Genomic DNA, 13,978 nt, shown 5'->3' with positions numbered 1-13,978 from the left:
TCCAGACGGTCAGTGGGGCAAGCACTGCATGTAACTTAGAGAAAAATGATAAAATAATGTCATTGCCAAAAATCAGTCAAAACAATATGCACAACATTTATATACATATATATAGGATATCGGGATAGGGAAAAGGGTCTATTAACATGATAGTTTAAACTATTATCCTAAACTATACAGCCTGCTCCGTCCTAAAGGCATCCATGGGCTATATGGGTTCAGCTTCCCCTGCTGAAAGACCCTAGTGCGTGTTCGTCGTATGAACCTGAGGAAACCTAGGAAAGGTTAAAGACACAAAGGCGATAGTCATCTATAAATAATGTGTACACCAAGCACATGGTCAAATTGACCCCCATGTTGGTAAACGTGGTTTCCAGTATTGGTCCCCCCGAGACCTACACCTTCATAGTGAGCTACACAATTTCCTTTAAGCCAGAATTAAAATAGTTTGCACATAAACCCAATCATTAACCAAAGAGTAATTTATTAAGGCATTTACTAACATAGTATCATCATACCAATATGCTTGCAAGATTATATAACTATGCCAACCCAATCCATGTAACCATTAGACTCCCAAGTTTCATTTAAAATCTAAACTGTTGCCACCAAAAGCATTCCAAAATCATTTTCATTATCCATTATCCTTTAATGCAATGAAAGGTTTCAAAAGTAAGTTAAATTATGCAAATTCTATATTCAAAACTAAAGTTACGAAGGTAGGTTGAGGTTAATGTCATTACCAAGCCAAAAATCCATCAATTTGGGGAAACCAATGTTCCCCATTCCAATTCCCATAATAATGCACCTATTCATCCCCAAAAACCATTAATCAAAACATGAATAACATATTTAAATCATAGAAAAATAATTCAAGTAGAGACCAATCAAAAGACCTCAACACAATTTCGAACCCAACAGTTAAATCACCTGAATGTTGAATAAATTTATCCCATAAAGTAAAATACAAGTGTGGGAAGAGAGACATGTCTGAAATACTCAATAAATTGAAGAGGACTCAAGGTTTGGATCCTAAATGTTAAATTTATTGTAAAACCCTAGTGTCTCTTGCCTTGGGAGTTAAAGAAGAAACGTTAATATTTAATTTTTCATAACTGATGTTAGAGGGTTAATTAGAGTGTTTTTAAGTCGTGGGAATAGTGTAAATGGAGAGAAAGACCAAAACTACCCTAATTATATGTGCAGGAAAAATATAGAAAAATCATCACGACTTAGGTAATGACTCCTCAAGCCTGACCATAAGTCGTTGCCCGAAGTCGTTACTCGAGGACCAAAGTTCTGGTCCCTAACTGTATGATGATGAGTCACTTGTCACATCTCGTTATCCGACATCGTGAGTCACAACGAAGATTCATGGTCAGGGATTGAGCACCGTGGTAACTCTTTGTTGTGACAATGAGTCCATCCCAATGACTCGTGATGTCTCACAATGAGTCGTAGTCAGGGCCCGTTGTCACTAGCAGTTTAACTTCACTTTATGGCTAATTCAATTACTCAACTCTTGAAGGGTCTAAAGATCAAAAACTTGGGGTGTCACAACAACATAAATCAATAATCAAATAAAGTTATCTTAAATAAGTTCAATAACAAGAATTACTTATCATTCTAAGAAAACACAACATAATAAGTATAATAAACCGAATGAGGATAAGGAATACTAGACTCCATTTAGGAGTTTAAGCTCTTAATTTGAGGTACTTCAAGGCGCGACAATCCTCGTAGCGGCTGACCCAATATTTGGATCAAAATGAGTTCTGTTGGAAACTCCAACTCCTGAGTTCACATGTAAAATAAAAAAAATAATGATTAGTAACAATATAAAAATATAAGTGCAACTAAGGGAGAACATGCTATGAATAAGAGCATTCTATAAGAATAAAAAATATTTTAACCTTATGAGATAATGTAGTTTTTCTTTTTGAAAAAATGTTAGGCTTTTGGCTAAGGCAGAACAACAATCACTTCGAATATGTTGTTACTCGTAGCAGCATAGAAAGAGTCCAACAGCAATACATTCGATATAAGATAAATTCAAACCCAAGCCTCAAATGGATCGTAAAGCTTGTAAAAAAAAACCATCACAGTACATACACAAAATTGAAACAATAGCAGTAGTAACAATATGCGGGATAGATAAATTTTTTAGTGCTTGCAATCGAGGAATAAATTTTCATGAGGAAGAATCATAGAGACAACTAATTATTTTCTTTAGACTAACCTTACTATATCCAAATATATAGAAGCAAAGTAAATTAATGGAAGGACCTCATTGAAGATTCTTACGTCACTTTCCAGAGAGGGTTCTCTTATGAGCTAAACATATAACATTACCATAGTGAGCTAAACGTATAACATTGAAAATCCTTATATTCCTTTGGAGAAATTGTGGATGTAAACTTTACCTTATTATCCTCAACCAAGAATGAAAATACAAAAGGTTTATGAGTTATTTATTAAAGAAACACGCAGAGTGTTGGGGTAGGGGAGATTCATGAGTTCTTTAAGGAAGAAGAGATGGATGTAGAATGATGAACACCCATAAGCTTATATTTCAAGATTCGAAATAGGCGAGAGAAAAGAACAAGGAACAACAAAGATGTTGATATAATAGGCTCCATTTGTAGGGGGGTGCGCGGATATTTAATAGTTCTAATAGATTTATTAGGTTTCTAGTGAATCTATTTTTATTTGTGCGTGGATATTTTTTAAATTTTGTTTCAATATCTTTTAATGATTTACTTTTTTCGTAAGATATATTCATTAATTATTTTATCCTGTAGTAATTGCAGAGTTACAAATTTCTGTATAATAATTTATCCTATCTGTACTGTAATGTATATCTAATTCTAGATTTTCAATGTTATTTATTATCTTGTGTTGTTCTTCTCGTAGTGAGTTTTTTAAATTATATAAACTATCACATGTACTTTTATCTAAATTTTCTAAGGTTTTTTCTATCCATATTAATTTTTCTTGTAGGTTTTCCATTATTTTTCTAATTCGGTTTCTATAATTAATTTCATTATTTAGATTTTCTTGATTTTCTCTAGTTTGTCTAATATATTCTAACATTTATTAATCTGAATAATATCCTTCTGGGTAAATTTCTTCGTATAACTATTCTAGACAATTTATAGTTTCAATTTCGTAGTCTATTACTTTTTCTAATATTATTTTCTTAATATCTATAATTTCTATGTTTTTAAGTATATATAAGATTAAAACTTTAAGATAATCTAAATGATCTATCTCTTAAAATTGGTTTTATTATAATATTTTGTAGTTGTTTGTTTTAGCCTTAGTAGTTTTTGCATATTTTTATTAAGAAATTCTATGTATTTTATATCTTTATTTTCCATGTATTTGTCTATATTTATTTTTATCTGTTTTTCTAGTAACTGTATGTTTCTTATATCTTTTTCTAAAAATTCTATGTAACTTATCATCGTAAGTATTTGTAAGAGTAGTTAGGTAGATATGGTATATAATTTACTCTAGTCATGTAATATTTACCAAAAGCTTTTTCTAATATGATTTTTCTTATATCTGCTACTTTTATATCTCTAAGTGCATACAAAATAAGTATTTTGAATTTATCTACCATCACATCAGATAAATAATCATTCATTTTCATAAAATTGCTTTTTTCAAAATATTCCCTTCAACCATGTACATAACAAAATATGGTCATCTTAGCTTATTATATACTAGATTATTCTTAAATAATATGTTCTTCGGTCACTATTAACATGGTAATCCGGATACTTTTTCCCTTAAACAGCGCCTCTACTCTGGTTACTCCCCGCCATGGCTTCTTGCATCATTGGTTTCACCTTTAGGATGTCATAGTCCTTAGGAATTTTTCTCCGTTTCCTCTTTGTTAATAAACTTCTTAACATATTATTCTTCGAATAATTCTACTATAAAGTAACTAATATGAATTTATTTTATCATATCATGATTGTTGGGAATTATGAATTTAGCTATTCATAATCATAAATAGATATACCTGTTCGGGTAGTTTTGATATTTCTGTGTTTTGTTCCTCCATAGCTTTTTCCATTGACATATGTTTATTTAATTAACTGAGTAAAGTATTTGTTGTGGAGTGGAGAGAAAGGTTGCTTCAACGCATGAAGTCTTGCCTTTGCAATGCCTTCTGCCTTCTTTATTTATAGAACGAAAGGCAATCTTTACAATCAAACTAACTTTCGACACGTTTTTTAAAACTAAAAACTAAAGAACTAAAAAGTCAACAAAAGGGGCTATAGGCCTAACCTACCCTAGAAAGCTAAGAAAAGTTTAAAATTTACATCTTTACGTAAAAGTCTTATTTGTACAATAATTCAATCAATAGTTAAGACTTTGTACAATAATTCAGACTTTGTACAGTATCTTGTCTCCGTTGATTTTGTCGTATTTTCTCCATTATTGCTCCTTATCTTATCTTTCCAGCTGGCATCTTGTCTTTTTTATTCTAGATGTACTTCTGGAATAATATTATCTTCTCCATTACACCTCGAACATTGGTGGTCTGGATATTTGTGTCCAATTATTTTACGATATCTTGTTAGCAGTCCGTCTGAAATAAATCCTTTTTTTACTGCTCTTGCGGTAGATTGTTTTTCTGGGTTGAGTAGCGTCATTATCCATTGTCTTACATCTTCCATATCTGCTTGTCGTAGCTCTTTTGAATTTGAGTAAATCATTTGATGATCTCTCGAATAATAGCTCCATATTGGGTTTCCGTTAGTATAATTATTTGTTAGTTCTTGAATGATCGTAGCTAGTCCAATAAGTCGTTTATTTGCATAAAAATCTGGTATCTCAATTCTGGGTATCTCCGGTTGATGCATAATATCTTCTGGGATGATCATATCTCTAGTTAGTCCTATCTTTACAACTTGTATAGCTGGTTTTATTTCATCCTATAGTATCTCTGCCGGTGCAGTATAACACTTTATATAAAATAAATTTCCTTTTGTTATTCTTTTGTAGGTGGTGAATATCTTGTATAATTCTTCCATAGCTATTAGCTCTTCTCCGTCTTGGGTATATATGGTATTTAGTAGTCCATAGTCAAAACAGGTTTTAACTAGGCTTGGGTTAGTTTTGGGTAGTGCAATTAGTTTGTTATATCCTTGTAGTTTTTGGGTTATATAGTTGGTATTTGGTTCTTTGATGTTTGTAGCTCTGAGGTTATGGTTTAGAAAGGTTTGTACTCTGTATATATTTTCTATGTATTTCTGGGCGGTGTAGTTGTAAACTTTTTTGTCTTGGTTTAGGCTATCTCGGTATGTGTTAACTTGTGGGGGTATGAATAAATGGTCTTTTTGTGTTTTTGGTGTAAATGGTTTTTCAAATATTTTATTCATATTTATATTCTGGTATCTTGGTCGATTAACTCCTTTGCTTGTACCTGCAGAAGTAGATTGATAAATGTTATGGGTTTTATGGAGTGTCCCAACGTCTCCTTCTAGCTCTGGATTTTTAAAGTCTTCCGATCGACATAGCTCTGCACACTGCTGAGTTAGCTGATTTATAGCTATAGACTTCAGTTTATCTTCATTAGTCTTTAGCTTTTCAATCTCATTACCCATACTGTCCACTTTCATTGAAAGCGTAGTTAGGGTGTTAAGTATTTTTTCTAGAGTATCTTCTTCTATTATTTCAGTCTGTGTAGCTTTGTCTTGATATGTAATCTGCAATAACATTTTTGTTAGTACTAATCACTTCAATTGTAAATGTGAAATTTAATATATTTAAAACTAGTCTCCGAATCTCTTTTGTTGTAACTGAATTTTGTATTTTCTTTGTTAACCACCAGCGTACCTGTGTATTATCTGTTCGTACAATAAATTTGTTATATACAATATATGGCTCAAATGCTAATAAACATTTATATAATGAACATAATTCTTTCCTATTTATTTCCCACTTTATTTCTGTCTCGTTGAACGTACCTGAGTAGTATCTACAATGGTGTTCTATTTTTTCTGCTTCATATCGATATTTAAGTACTCCTCTGTAACTGTATTCACTAGCATCTGCTTCTACTATATATATAAATTTTCTATTTTCATCTGGAAATTGTAATTTTGGTAATTCTCTACAAAGTAATTTTATTTTTTGAACTTGTTTTTTATCTTTTTCATCATAGTTATATTCTATATCCTTTTTTAATTTTTTCTGTAGTGGTTTTAAAGTTTCTGCTAATTTTGGAATATATTCTCTTACTTGGTTTACTAGTCCTAAAAATGATTGTAATTTCTTTTTTGTATCTAATTCTTCTTTCGAATTTATTATTTTTTGTACTATATGTTGTTGCATTTTTACTCCACTTTTATCTATTTGTATTCCTAAAAATTCTATCTGATTTTTCATAATTTCAGCTTTCTTTTTACTTAGACTTATTCCCGATTTTTCTATTATATCTGTAAACTGTTCTAATAATTTTAAATGTTCTTCTTTGGTTTTTGTATATAATAATATATCATCTATGTACACTATACAATTAGATAATTGTTTAAAATAATTATTCATAAAATGTTGATATCTACCTGGTGCATTTTTATATCCAAATGGTAACACGTTCCATTCATAAAATCCTTATGGTACCGTAAATGCGGTTAATTCTTTAGATTCTTCTTCTAGCTTTAAGTGGTAAAATCCTGATTTACAATCGAATTTGCTAAAATAATTATATCCTTGGATTTGTCTTATTTTTAATATCTTATTTGGTATTGGATAATTATATGTTATAGTTTTTGCATTTAAATTTCTATAATCAATTACCATCCTACTTTTTCCTCTTTTTTGTTCACTATGTTTATTTACTATAAATGCTGGACTATTATGTTTACTATTACTTTTTTGTATATATTATTTTTCTAGTAATTCATCTATGTGCATTTTAAATTCTTTTAAATCATCAAAATTATATGTTAATGGTTTTTGGGTTATTATGCTATTTTTATCTATTAATTCGATTTTTATAGTAGTTTTATGTTTTTCCCATCCTTTTAATGGATCTTCACTATATAATTGTTCTAATTTTTTCTGAATTATTTCTATTTTATTTATTGAAAATATAGTTATTTCTGTTTTATTTATCGAAAATACTACTAGTTCTATTGTATCTTCAGTATTTTTTATATTTTCTAACTTTTGTGTAATTTTTTCACTTCCTTTTATCCAATCAGTTTTCTTTCTTATTTTATTATTAACTCTTTTTGCTCTTACTTTTTGTTTGCATGGTGTTGTAAACCACCAGTCTGTTTTGGTTATTATATGTGGGTATAATTTATCTAAGAATGGCATTCCTAAAAGTATATCTTTTGATGTTAATTCATAATTATAAATTTCTTCTATTGTTAATATCTTATCCCATACTTGTATTTTTACATTCCTAGCTTTATAAGTAATTAAGCTTCCTTCATTATTAAATCCTTTAACTATTATTGGTGTTTTTAATTTATCCCATTTACTGTCTGGTAAGCAATTATATCTGCATAAATTAGCTTCTGCTCCTGTATCTATCATAGGCGTATAATATCTACTGTAATATCCTTCATTCTTCTCTATATTTTTCACATAAGTTTCTATACCATTGTTGTAAAAATTTTATTCTTGCTCCTAACGTATCTACTATTTTTGCTTCTTCCCAACTTTTTATTATTTTCGAACTAAATGGCTCGGGTAATTTATTAAAATATAATTTTCTTATTTCTTTACTTTCTTCTATACTATATGCTCCTTTGTAATAATATTCTTTAAATGCGCAAGTATATTCATCTATATAACACATATTACATATTGCTAATTTTAACATTAAATTTCTATTTGTATCTTTTTCTTCATTTTGTTCTTCTTCGATTGTTGTCGTACTACCAAATTCATCTTTTATAGCTGTCTCATATTTTTTTAATAATTCTATAGGGGTTAGTTTAGTTGTTGTCGATGATGTTCCTTCTATAGGTTTATTAGTTCTTAATACTTTTTTGCTATTTTCAGTTAAATTTGAAAACCATAGTTTTACTGATCCTATTAGCGTTTTTTCTATATATTCTGGTGCATCTGTTATATTTATATTATTATCTAATAATTGTTTTGTCATATATCCTATCCATAATTGTATTGTTTTTTCTGTATCTATTATACAGTCTAGGTCTAAGAAGTTATAATTTTTATTAATTATTTATTTTGGTATCCATTTGTCATATTCATTATATTTTTAAACTTATTCTTATAATATATAGGTTTTCTTATTTCTGTTGTTTTAGGTATTATATTTTCATTTTCTTTTTTATCAAGAGTATTTATTTCTGTGTGGGTATTTTCTAAGTTTTCCTCATTAATTTATTTTTGTTCTTCATTGATTTCTAAATTTTTTGTATTTGTTAATATTTCTGTATATGTTTCACTATCTTCGGACTCATAATTATCTGTCTCTTCAATATCTATATTATTTATTTCTAATTCTTCGTTTTTTATTTCTAATTTTTCCTTAAATTGATTTATCTCGTTCAGTAATTTCTGTTCTCTATCTTTTTCTTCTTTTTCTTTTTGTCTTTGTTCATACAACTCTTTTAATATTTGTAGTTCTTTTTCTAATTCAGCAATCCTACTATTTTTAGTTTCTTCTATTTTTCGTATTTCGTCCGTAGTTTGTTGTTTTATTTTTTCTATTTCCTTTTTCCTATCTATCTCTTCATTTTCTTTTTCTATTCTAACCATTGCTGTCAATTTATCTTCTAATTTTAATTCTTCTTTTTCTAACATTAGATATAAATGTTCACCTATTTTCTTATATCTTCGTCCTAGATTAGAAAATACTATTTTTATTTTTGATCCTTCGTAGTTTTCATATATTTTTTCATCTATTATAAATTCTTCTTTATTCATTTTATTGTGAATAGGTCATGTTGATATATATATTCTAAACTATCTATTTGTGATTCCAATTTTGATATTTCATCTTTTTGTGTATCTATTGAGTTTTTACTTACTCCGGCAAATATATTATAATGTAGTCTTTTTATTCTTATTTTTAATTCTTTACATTTTTCAGAGATAATTTGTTTTAATTCTTTGTATTGTTGTACTTTATTCATTTTAAATTATATTTATAATATCTTGGTGGATATCTAAATCTAATTTTATCATAATTAGGTGGTATGTGTTTCATTCTTCTAGATTTTAAATGTGTTATTAATTTTGATTCAATACTAGATATTAATGTAATTAAGTAGGCTAATTTTTGTGGGTTTTTTTTTGTTTTATTTAGACTTATATATTCTGAATAATTACTAATTAAAGATTCTTTAATTTTCCTAAAAGCTTTTCTATTTTTAAATGGTCTTTGCATAATTAATTTAATAATTTTGTAGGTAAATCTAATAACTCTAACTCTAACTCTAACTCTAATTCTAACATATATTTCTCTTCCATACTTTTTTAAATTGCTGGGCTTTGATACCATTTGTAGGGGGGTGCGCGGATATTTAATAGTTCTACAAAAATTTTTAGTTTTCATGGCCAAACGGCTACTTTGTTTTTCCACTCTTTTCCGATTTTTTATTTCACCTCTATTTTTCACTTTTCGACCTATGTAACTTGTCCTCTATGAAAATGGGGATACTCCTGTTTATAGGTACAAATCGAAACTTGAAAGTCTGAATTTGAAATGAAGATTTGTAAAAAAATGTGTAAAAAAAGAGGGGGCTTGAAATCCTTGAGTGTCGTCCCTTTTGTGAAAGATTTTGAGGTTCGAATTTGAATTTTTTCATGGTTTTGAGATTAACTTTTCTTTCATCGCTGGTTTCACGGGTTGGGACAACCAAAAATGGGAGAATCTTGACAGGCCTATTGGCGGATCTACGGCAGCTATAGCCGCTAGAGATTTTTGGCTTGGAAAGTAGAGCAGAGAGTAAAGGATTAGAGAGAAGAGATGGTCATCTAAATTTCTTATTTTTTGGGTAATGGGGATGAAGACCCATTGATGACTTTTTGGGAAGGGGTCACGTGTGTTCTGATATTTTGGGGGTATAGAAAAATATGTCTTTTGTATTGGTTTTATTAACTGGAATATGGACCGTCTGACAGTTTGGTCGAACGGTTAAGATTTAAGATATATATATATATATATATATATATAAAATTAAAAATTTTGGGGCCCATGCGATTGATGGGTATGGTATGGGATGGATTGATTAGGTGGATATGGAGATTGGACTAGGTTTTGAGCCATTTTTTGAGCTTATTTGGCTGAAATTTGTAAATAAAAATTGGGTTAGGGTAAAATAAAAATTGAAATTGAATTGATATTGGCCCAAATACTCCTTTTCTATCCAAATTAATTTTATCAATGCTCTTATTGTCTTAAAATTATTTTAATATATACGTATATAAATTATATAAATAATTTAGTATACGCATCTAACTAAACAATTTTGAAAATTAATAGATACTATTAATAAGGATATGTATATATGTGTGTGTGATTATCAATATATAGTCCAAAAATAAAATTAGAGAAAAATGTGAATGTAATTATCAAAATATTTTTTGTGTGTGACTTTTGATGTTTAAATAATTAATTATATTTAGCAAAAATATTTTAAAACATGATAGGAAAAAATAAATCCACTGTTTCATTCTTTTCAAAATTTATGAAAATTGAAGCACAAATTTATTCTGAAAAATTATTTAGGACCAAGAAACATAGAAAAAATAATTAAATAAAAAAAGCGAGCCAAAATTGGATGTCAACACTCTCTTTTTCATTATTTATACTTTCAACGTATATAATTTTTTATGATTGTTTCAATATCAGTGATTGACGGAGCACAATCTAAGAAAATTCCTTATTTTCTTGTACAGTATTAAAGTTAAATTTCATAGGAAAATCATATTAGTAAATTTGGACTATTTAAATCCAATTAATCCTTAATAGAAGCCATTCCACTTTTTGTTAATGCCCATACCACAAGTCACAAAATGTCATCTAGGCCTTCTTCCCCTCTTTTTCTTGCACGGTATCCATTTAACCTGTAGACATCAAAATTATGTGGATACTATCAGATGAATCTATTTTCTCAGTGTTCTTAGAGAGTCCTTTCTCCAAACCTAGCTTGCAGGCTACTCTACCATAAATCCTAAATTATGCATATATAAAGGGAATATTTTTTAAAAAGGACATCTCTAATATCTCACAAATTCATGGATATTCATAAAGAGATCATCCTACGTTCGTGAAATACGCTACTAATGACCCTCGAATTATAAAAAAATCACATAGGAAAAATAAGAGAATAAATAGAATTGTACTTGCATATTATTTATCAATAAAAAGTTTTTATTTCTTCAAATTTTGTTTGTGATTGAAATTTATTTTCCATAAAATAAATTTGATGCAAATAAATTGGCATGCTTGGTAGGACCAAATCTGTCCTTCCATCTCTTCTCTCACAAATCAGATCTGCAAATTCAAAGCCACAAAATTAAAAGAATATAAGAATACGTGAAGACGTATCTTTGAGCTTCATCAAATCTACACTCTGACAATTCTTGAAGTAGGGGCATTTGTAGAAATTAAAATTTTGTGGACACTATCAAATGAATCCAATTTATCGTAGATTTTTAGAGGCTACTTTACTCTAAACCTAACTTGGAGGCTACTCTACCATAGACGCTAAATTATGCCTATATAAAGGGACAAATATTTTCTGAAAAAGGCATCTCCGATGTCCCATAAATTCATGAAATATTCATAAGGAGATCACCCTATATTCGAGAAGTACACTACTAACTGCCCTCGAATTACCAAAAAAAAAATTCACATAGAAGAATCAAAGGAACAAACATAATTGTTCTCGCATATTATTATTTATCAATAAAAAGTTCTTGTTTCTTTAGATTTTGTTTGTGGTTGACATTTATCTTCCATGAAATAAAACTTGTTGCAAATGAATTGGCACACTCAGTGGGACCAAATATGCCTTCATCTCTTCTCTCACAAATCACATCTACAAATTTGGAGCTATAGAATTAAAAAAAATAGAAGAGTACTTCAAGACTCATCTTTGAGTGTTGTCAACTCTAAATCCAACAATCTTTGAAGTAGGGGCTTTTGTAAACATCAAAATATTATGGACTCTATTAGGCAAATCCAATTTCTCATAGAATTCTTAAAGGCTAATTTATCTTAAGACTAGCTTGGAGGCTACTCTAACGTAAATCCTAAATTATGCCTATATAAAGAGGTAAATTTTCCATAAAAGGCATCTCCAATATACACATTAATGAGATATTCATAAGGATATCATTCAACATTAAAGAAATACGCTACTAACGGTCTTCAAATTATAAAAAAATTCACAGAGAAGAATCAAGAAAGGAACAAAATTGTACCCATATTCACTATCTATAAAATTCTTGTTTCTTCATGTTTTATTTGCGATTTCATTTTATTTTCTAGCACTGTAAAATTTGTTACAAACACCACCAACCATTGACTGTTAATTAAATCTTGACTCATATTACAAACTCCGTAAGAATAAATTTTTTGTTGATATTTGACAATAAAATTCAATCGCAAGAAATTCAAATTGTTGGGAAAATCTATATTGCTACTCACATTTTAACACTAGAATTTTACCATAAATCTTGTTGAATTTTAAAGGTACGGGAAAAAATTTCCTTATTATAAATCATGAGGGATCATAATAATTATACTACAAAAAATATATAGGTGTGATACTATAATGACTCAAAATGTCATTACACTAATTTAGGAGGTCAGAATTGCACCTAGACTCCCCTTAGCTAAAATTTGAGGAATTCAGGGCTAGTCTAGTTTTGACTCAAAATTGAGGATATACTAGTTTAATAAAATATGGTATTTATATGATTAGTAATAGCAGGGTTTGATATAAAGGTTGGATAAACAATGTGTATAGGAAGTCATGGAAAATTTCAGCACCTAAAATAAAGATACAAAACTCTGGTTATAGCATTTGTCATAGAGGGGTTGGTTTGCATTGTCGAGGTTCATAGTGTGTGTTGTAAAATAAGAAAAATTAAGAAGGGGTCCTTGTCTTCTGCCTCGAATCACTACATCAGAAAAAGTAACTACTACAGCGATACCATGACACCGGCTAGGGAAACCGCAGCGACGACCTCCAACAAAATAGGCGTGAACCACTACAACAAAAATTTAACCATTGTAGTGTTAATTATCAGCTACAACACTAAAGCATGATAAAATATAACTAAAAAAAATCATTCACCACTTTTCAAAAAGCATGATTGTAATGCCTCGAGAGTACACCCTGGATGCCACACGGTGCTTACAGCCCTGAAGGACCACAAGCTAACCCATGCTGGTACCCGCTGTGAGTACTAAATAAAATAACAAAGAACATGTGCGAAATTTAACTGGAAATGCCATAAAGTTTTAGTAACTGAAAATCAATCCTACATAATATTTTTAAAACATCTGAAACATGCTGTCAATACTGATAAAACAACTAACAATAGAGACTAAAAAGTGACTATCTGTATGTACTAGTTTGAAAGCCTCTAAACTAACTGAATGTGAAGTTGATGGGACAAACCCCCAACTAACTCCGACTGAATAGTAATACTGAACTAATAAGGCAAACTAAAATAAATATAAACAGTCCTTGGAACATAAGGACCACTACTTCTGCTGCTGCTGGTGACCTGGGATGTCTAGGTGCGATCGGGAGCCTGAGCATCCGAACCTATGATATGAGACATAATATAGCAAGAAATAAGTATGTGGTCAGCACTTTAAATGTAATGGTATGCTAGATGAGGTTAGGTTGATATGCATGGTTCGTATGCGTGAATAATACTGACTGTATAAATAGTATGAGATAACTAATCTATAGTATACGAGAAAGCTGTAAAATCTGAGAATGCATGACTAAGC

The 13,978-nt window shown here is 29.5% G+C and overlaps 1 long non-coding RNA gene across 1 annotated transcript; it reads right to left on the bottom strand.

Moving 5' to 3' along the window:
* Positions 1 to 926: 926 nt before the first annotated feature.
* On the bottom strand, positions 927 to 4,062 carry LOC124887945. The gene is made up of 2 exons (XR_007045586.1): positions 4,031 to 4,062; positions 927 to 1,794 (listed from the first exon to the last, which is right to left on the bottom strand). It is a non-coding gene; the product is annotated as an uncharacterized LOC124887945 (long non-coding RNA).
* Between the last annotated feature and the right edge of the window lie 9,916 nt (positions 4,063 to 13,978).

The sequence above is a fragment of the Capsicum annuum genome, chromosome 10 (assembly GCF_002878395.1).
Source record: "Capsicum annuum cultivar UCD-10X-F1 chromosome 10, UCD10Xv1.1, whole genome shotgun sequence".
NCBI lineage: Eukaryota > Viridiplantae > Streptophyta > Magnoliopsida > Solanales > Solanaceae > Capsicum > Capsicum annuum.
The sequence above is the reverse complement of the archived record's forward strand: the minus strand, read 5'-3'. Positions and strand labels throughout refer to the sequence as shown.